Genomic DNA, 8,015 nt, shown 5'->3' on the forward strand with positions numbered 1-8,015 from the left:
AGAAGACAGACAGATATACAGACATATAGATAATAGATAATAAATGATCAAAAGACAGACAAGGATGAGTGGATAGATACATGACTGATAGATGAGAGAGAGAGATGATGGATGATAGAAAAAGACAGATAACGAGAGGGGTAGATAGGCTGGCTATATAGCTCAGTGGGTAAAAGGTACTTGCCCCAGGCCTGATGATCAGAGTTCTACAGTAGAAGGAAAGAACTCCCAAAAGTTGTCTTCTGATGTCCGAATGTGTGCCATGGTCACACACACACACACACACACACACACACACACACACACAAATAAATAAATAAATAAATAAATAAATAAATAAATAAATAAATAAAATTACATAGATTAAGAATATTTTTCAAGCCGGGCGGTGGTGGCGCACGCCTTTAATCCCAGCACTCGGGAGGCAGAGCCAGGCGGATCTCTGTGAGTTCGAGGCCAGCCTGGGCTACCAAGTGAGTTCCAGGAGAGGCGCAAAGCTACACAGAGAAACCCTGTCTCGAAAAACCAAAAAAAAAAAAAAAAAAAAGAATATTTTTCAAGAAAATATGTAACTAAAACTGTCTTAAGAACCAAGTGGTGGAGATGGTCACTTAGACATGAGAGACTCAGGGTGATAAGGAGCCCACAGGTAGACACAGGTGAGAATCAAGACTTTGGTGTTTAGGACGAGAGGTGGGTACTTATCGCATTATCAAAAATTACTAAATAAATGAATGAGGTCACAGGCAGAGCAATAACAACAGGACATCATAAACATGACAGTGAGTGATGGATCTTGTCTGTACAGGTGAATGTGAAACAAAGGAAGAAGAAAATTTCTTCTAGGGGGCCCTGTGGGGCACAGAGTAACAACTGCATGCTCAAGACAAATTCACCTCCAATTCCATCTTCAACCTATACCTGAAAACTGGACATTCTCATGCCACACCTGACTCACAGGACATTTCGTGTGGCCTGCAATAGCGAGTTTTCTTACTGTCTTATCACACTAGGCACTCTCATGTAAAAATCCAGCTCTCTGGCTTATAATACACAAGCACATAGGATCTCCATTCCTACTCGGTGACAATTGGTAGGTGCCAAGTAACAGCCACTGCAAAACTGTCTCCAGGCTTCCCTGAGAGCTTGCCACTCAGGGTGTGACCCACTTGCCTCATGCAGGCACATGGTCCCAGCACCTGTGGGCATGAGAGCATGCGCTTTGACCAGTCTCTATTCCATCTTTCACCTCCACAATCCCTGCTGGCTGTGGCCATTCTAGTGGCTTTCCATGGCCAGGTGACAGGAAAGCCAATCAGAGTTCTCCTCCAAGAAAGCTGAAGTCAAAGGTTTAAGTTAACTCTCAGCCTGAATTGGTAATTGATGCTTTCAAAATAACAAGAAACAAGTGTCCTGTTTTCCCTTTAAGAAGACATCAACAAAGTGAACCTGCATGGCAGATGACCGAGGTTTCCATTTTCCTTAAAAATGTTGACTTACTTTTTTCCATGAGTAATTCTTTGGGTAAATTACAGAACACAAGTTTTCTATTTGGCTTTGGAAAAAAGACTGCAGTAAGCATGTCTACAACACAATCTGCTAGTGTATCTAACAAGCTGGTGACTTCCCATGAACAGTTCAACAGATTTCTGTTCTCTAAATGGCAAAAGACTAGGCAATGGCTATTTGAGCCTGGCTTCCTCAGCCCTTTTTCCCTCCCACTGCCACCTCTTGCAGCGTCTCCAAACCCTAACCTAATGAATGGTTAGCTAAGGCAATCCACATTCATGTTTCAGAATGCTAATTCCCATCTAATAGGATATCACTTTTACAAGCAAGTCTCTCCTTTATCAGCAAAATCTGGTTCCATTGAACTGATTGATTGTGCTTGGAAGTATCAACATTTTCAGACTAGGGGTGGTGGCTGGAGGCATGGTGGCTATGCAGTGTTGCACTGTGGGGCACTCCTGGACTGGGGAAGCCAGGAGAGTACAAATGCACAAATAATTAATTCAAATCAATACAGCAAGGGGTTCAGGATGAGAGCTATTCAATTATGTTGTTCAAAGAGAAGATGCCTGATCTTCAGCTGGCCCACTCCATGCTGCAAATAATGGAGCATTTTTAATTTGTGCAGCAGGGATGTTAATCTTTTACTGTGTAATCCAGTCCTTGGTGAATGCCATAAATATGTGCACTGCGTGCAAGAGACTCCCTGAGGAGGCTCTCAATCAGCCAGCCTGCCTTTTCCCTGGGATTTTCATGTCAGTCTCTCAATATTCAATTAGGAAGTACATGACTAGCTAATAAATGATAACTGATGGATGAATACATGGATTGATAGGTATATGGGTAAATTGATAGACCAATTGATTTATAGCTGGAGTACATGGCTGGATGCACACCTGCACCAATGGATGGTGGGTGGGTGGATGGATGGGTAGATAGGTGGGGTGAGTAGGTAGATTAATGAGTGAGGGTAGATGGGTGGGGATGGATGAGAGTGAACAGCTGTGTAGATGTGTGAATGGAAGGAAGAAGAGACAGAGATATAGACACTTTCAGATTGTGAGACACCCTCAATGCCCCCAGCCTTGCAAACAGTTAATGGTCTCTAGGTCTTACTTGAACCAACAGCACAAAAAAATCTGGGGTTTGATGTATTACCCTCCCAAATGATTCACTCCACAGTTCCTCTGAAGAGCAGACTTCCACAGCATGGTTTAAAATGGACCTGAATCCCCAAAGAGAAGCATACATACACACACACACACACACACACACACACACACACACACACACACACACACACAAAGAGAGAGAGAGAGAGAGAGAGAGAGAGAGAGAGAGAGAGAGAGAGAGAGAGAGAGAGAGATAGATTTGTATGTCTACACACCAAGGTATTAAAATTTTTGTCTCAGGCTAGGAGTGTTGGTCAATGTTAGAACATCTGCTGAGTATACACAAGTTCCTGGCTTCTAGCCCCAGCCTCAAAGAAAAATAAAAAGTTATGTTGCATGAATTCTAATAGGTCTTATAATAAAAAATCCAGAGCCAGATACTGGGGTAAATGCTGAAAGATCAGAGAGACAAAGGAACAAGCCACTGCCACATCTCACCTTGTCAACTCCATGCATCTTCAGACTGAATGCCTCTGAGTCCTCAGCCAAAAGGGCCTCCAGCTCAAAAGGCTTTAATTTCTGTCTCCTCCGGTCTTATATACCTTTCTTCACCAACCCATATCACTTCCTTCCTAGTGCTAGGATTAATGACATGTGTGCTTCCCAAATACTGGTAGCAAAGGCATGAGATCTCAAATGCTGGGATTAAAGGCATGTGACTCCCAAGTACTGGGATTAAAGGTGTGTGCCACCACTGCCTGGCTCTGTTTCTCTCCTAGACTGAATCAATCTCATGTAGTCCAGGGTAGCTTTGAACTCATAGAGATCCAGACAGATCTCTCCCTCCCGAATGCTAGGATTAAAGGTGTGTGTCACCACTGCCTGACCTTTATGCTTAATCTAGTGGCTTGTTCTCTTCTCCGATCTTCAGGATAATTTTATTAGGGTGTACAATATATCATCACAAAGTTATGTTTTGCAGGCAGATGGGATCATGTGGACTTTAATGCCTGGTTGAGGTCTGTCTATTCTGTAAAAAGAATTTGTTATTTCTGTAATGAGATGAAAACAGTAAAATTAAGTTTAAAAAGACATTTTCACACACCCCCAAATATAAGATCTAATTTGTAAAGCTGCCCTCCTCCACCTGCTCTCAGAAGCACACTTACTCTGTAGAAGACACTGTCTGGGAATAGCACTTTCAGTCATACTTCCTGGGTGGCTCAATGTGGCACCAAGCACATCTCTTAAGTGGGGAGGATAAGGCTTCATCTGTGATGGGTGATCACCTACCATACCATCCTTCCAAACTGTGGCTAAAGAACTAGAGTGGTGGCAGCCATGGGAGACGTGGGCACACAATGCTGTGGAGAGCTGGGGCAGAGCTACATGCATTCATCCATCACCCAGATTATGACTTCCTAAACAGGAAACATAGCTGACTGTGAGACACCTTCCCTCTCTACCATGAAAGAAAGAAGCTGAGGATCTGTGAAGAAAAATAAACACAGTTAGCTAGAATTCAAGCTGAATTGCAGTGAACACAGCAATGAATTCAGAATGGAATTCAGGAGAACTAATTCACTGTGATGTGGTACCTGGGGAGGAAGGATGACAGTGCTCGACTAGAGCACTTTAGCTTACTTAAAGTGGCATTTGAGATGATGCACCATTACAAGCCACCATCGTCTCCCCATTTTGAGAGTTCTATTAGACACACAGGCAGCCAGCTTTCCCTACAACCAAAGCTGCTGTCACTTGGGCAAAACCCAATGCTTTTTCACAAGTGGCTGTCACCAGAAGTGGCAGCCTTATGGATTGCTTTCTGAGGTGTCTTGAAATGTGGAGACAAAGCCCAGAAAATCTTTGGTTGTCTGAGCCAAAAGCAGCCTGTGTAGGAGTCTAGGAAGCAGATCAAGAACACGAATAAATGCTGGACAAGGGCTATGACATGTAGCATATGCTCAAGTGAGTCAGCCATAGGGAGTTGTGTGTGCTGAGTGATTCCACCATCCTGGGAGAGATGGTGCCACATGAACCACAGGGCACCTGCCATGGTGAATGGAGACATATGTGTGGATACAGAGGATATGCCACAGATTAGAAACAATAAGAAAAACTCCAAAACAAATGCTGGGTATTCTCCCTGCCGGAGCCAGGCTGCTCTGTGCACAGAGACCCACAAGAGACAAGAGAACAAGGCTACTGTATAAAGATTCCACAAAGAACCAGAGCAACCCGGGGATTGTGTGGAAAACTAGAGTCAGTCATGTAAATGAGGTATTTGCCATTTCCTCCCTAAATTTTATTAGGCAAAGACAAGGAAATGATCTATCAAGTAGGAAGTATTTGCAGCAATTGTTTTTTTTCTTTATTGAACAGAAGCATGGTGCCTGAATGCTACAGTGACACTTGCTACAAAATAGAAATCAGAGAGTGAAACCCATAAAACCACAGAGAAAGTCAGGAAACTCTGTCCTGGCTTGTTCCTAAGCTGTCCAGTCACCTCATTTATTCTCTTGAAGAAAAGGGGAGGCTGAATGTGGCCACAAATGCCTCTAGTTAACAGCACTCAGGAGTCTGAAGCAGGAGGATTGCTATAAGCTCAAGAAAAAGCATCATCTACATATATATAGCAAGATCATGTCTCAAAAAATCAAAAACAAGATAAAAATAACAAAAAAAGTTTCAAAGGGGAAATTCAGATGGAAGGTCATATGCAAATGATCTTGAGATAAGAGCAGCTCTTTAGGGCATCCACTAAAGCGGAAGTCTACAGGACTCTGATACCTGGAAGGTAGAGACTTGCCCTTGAGATGTACTGCATCTGTATCAGATGCTTCTTGTGCCATGTGTGACATTCTCTCAGGTATCTCTGATTGTAGTCTTGTGAGAATGGAAACTTCTAGAGCACTGAGGAAAGATCCTGTACAAAAGAAAAAGATGACTCAGACACAGTTGTTGTCTCTCTGCTTTCCTCTCCAGGGTCTCTTTTAAGCCATAAGCCTCATCAGCCAAAGAGGGCCACAGCAGAAGTATGGATGGTGCCTTAGAGCTTACCTGTATTCCTGTTTTCAGTGTGCATCTAAGCTCCTACCTCAGCATCCCACAACTGCAGCCTAGACAACACATCTGCAATTAGCTTTATTCTTCCAGATCATGTTTTCAACTCTTTTAGAATCACTCCCAAATGAAATCCTTGTTCTAGGACACATATCTTGCAGGGTTTAGTGTCCTGCCTCCATTCTTCCTTCAATATGACATCAAGTTGGTGTTTCCTTAAATAATTACCATGATTTTGTTTTCTGCAGCTAAGTCAGAGATGGGTTCACAATAAGGGAGCCAATGTGACCCCTTTCCCCATCTCAGAGACAAGTAACCATAGAATCTTGAGTTACAAGGAACTGTTTGAGTTTGCAGTAATGAAGAGAACACCTTGCATTCTCTGATAAAGAAAAGCACATTTACCAGACTATCCTTCTCTATGGCCCTGACTGTGGTTTCTTCAGCCTGACTCACTTGGCTCCTTTAGTGCCACCCCCATGAGTTCCTGATTCTGAGTCCCATTAGCAGATATTCTCTCTAGCTTAGGATAGCCAGAGTCAGGCTCTATACAGGGACAGTGGATCCAACAACTGACAGTTATCTTTGTCTTCATCAGGACTACGGCAGCTTCATGGCAGCCAAGGGTGAGATTTCATCTGTCATAGGATGGTGAGAGCTGAAGAAAAATTTTGGCTGCCTACTAAGATCTGGGTGTTTGACATCCTGTAGCTAGAGTTTTCCTGCCTGGCCCACGGTCAGGACAAATTTCCCTCACCCGCTAGTCCTGCAGCAGCTCAGACCCAACCGAGTAAACACACAGAGACTTATATTACTTATAAACCGTATGGCTGTTGCAAGCTTCTTGCTAACTGTTCTTACATCATAAATTAACCAATTTCTATTAATCTATAAGTTGCCACATGGCTTGTGGCTTATCAGTATCTTAACATGTTGCTTCTCATCAGGGTGGCTGGCAGTGTTTCTTTGCCTCAGCTTTCCACTTCCCAGAATTCTCCTCTGTCCTTGTCCCACCTATACTTCCTGCCTGGCTACTGGCCAATCACACTTTATTTATCAATCAATCATCCACAACACTTCCCCTTTTCTTTTTTCAAAAAGGAAGGTTTTAACTTTCACATAGTAAAATATATATATATTTTGTTACATATAACAAAAAAGCAAGAATTAATTATAATATCTAGTCTGTTTGTATTTGGCAAAACTAAAGAAAATATTCTATCTAACCTATATTTGTGAGTCTAAAATTTTGTATCTAACTTATCTTTTATCATAACTAAGGAAAATTATAACTATCTAGTCTTCAACTACATCAAAGACCTCAGAAGGATATAATATTACCTGAGCCAGTAAGAGGTTCACCAGACACCAAATCTTCCACTGCCTTTTTCTTGGGCCTTCCAGTCTCTAGAAGGTGAGCAATTAGTTAGTTTCTATAAGCTAGATAGACTTGGTGGATGCTCTCCAGGTCTATCACTCGCTGTAACTGTTCAGGTAGACTAAAACATCATCACTATACTTTCAAAGATATTTTTGAGGAGAGTTAGAGGGATGGTTTTAAAGTTATGAATACTTATTGATCTTCCAAAGGACCCAAGTTCAGTTCCCAGAACCCACCCTGGGCAGCTTACAACCACCTATAACTCTGGATCCAGGGAATCTGACACCTCTGGCCTTCTTAGGCACCTGCACTCATAGGCATATACCCACACAGCTGTACACACATGATTAAACTAAAATGATTCTTAAAAAAGACTTTTAAAAAACATTTCAAGACAATTTTTATTGCATTCATTTGTTGGGAATTGCATACTACAAGTATGTGGAGGTCAGAGAAAAACTTGTGGGTGTGTGTTTTTACCTCTCTATCAAGTGAGTCCTAGGGACTGGTCCATCAGGCTTGGTGTTAGGCACCTTAACCCACTGAGCCATCTTGCTGGTCGATTGCTATCATTTTAACTGCCCCCCCCACATAAATCCTCTCTCTCTTTTACTGGTTCTGTTTGATCAGAGTCTTGTAGGCCTGGTATTGGTCTCATACACCCAGCTTCCTAAAGAAAGCATGCTTTTGTACAACTCTCTTCCCTCTTTCCTCCTTCCCTCCCTCCTCCATCCCTCCCTCTTCCTTCTCTTTCCATCCTTCCCCCTCCTTCTCCATTTCTCCCTTCCTAACACACTTTACCCTAACAAAGGCACCAGCTTTACCTGCTGATACTCATAAAGAAATCCACTGGCATCCCCTTGGCCTGGAAGATGCTAGAATAGGCATCCACCCTAGCAATGCTTCTCAAGCATCTCCGTACATGCATATCTCAGGATTGTACTGAAATG

Source organism: Peromyscus eremicus, chromosome 1 (assembly GCF_949786415.1).
Source record: "Peromyscus eremicus chromosome 1, PerEre_H2_v1, whole genome shotgun sequence".
NCBI classification, from domain to species: Eukaryota; Metazoa; Chordata; class Mammalia; order Rodentia; family Cricetidae; genus Peromyscus; species Peromyscus eremicus.